We start from the raw sequence: 528 nt of genomic DNA, 5'->3' as shown, positions 1-528 counted from the left end.
ATAAATAAACATCAACGTCAACGTGACGTAGTATATTGCAAGGATGTCAGAACCCAAATGAGAAACAAGGAGAATCCTTGTTTTAAAAGTTTCGACTTGCCCAGGGAAATTTCAAAAAAGTAAACCCAAAAATATATATATTTTAAAAAAATCCTAAGATGAATACTAAAACTGATTATTTTTTCTTGAAAAAAATCTTATTGTTCATTTTGTAGAATCTATTATTTTACCTCTTCTTCTGTATCATTCTAACATATATTTGGAAGGAGGGTTATCTTAGATTATGTGTTTTGGGGTAATTTTCCTTGAAGAGTTCTAAACACCCTCCTTATTTATTGTATGATCCGCAACTTATTACAACATTCAATACATATTTTTTATGTGAAGTTGGATATTATTGCAAGAAAATTCGGGTAAAACAGCATCAGGGTTGGAATTCAATATACGTTTTTTCAGCGGAACGTTTAAATTTTCGACAACGCTATGTTCCCCCCACAGGAATTTTCCCCCCTTAAAGGAATGTGGGTA

This window comes from Penaeus monodon, chromosome 22 (genome assembly GCF_015228065.2).
Source record: "Penaeus monodon isolate SGIC_2016 chromosome 22, NSTDA_Pmon_1, whole genome shotgun sequence".
Classification (NCBI taxonomy): Eukaryota; Metazoa; Arthropoda; class Malacostraca; order Decapoda; family Penaeidae; genus Penaeus; species Penaeus monodon.
Note: the sequence above shows the minus strand (reverse complement) of the source record.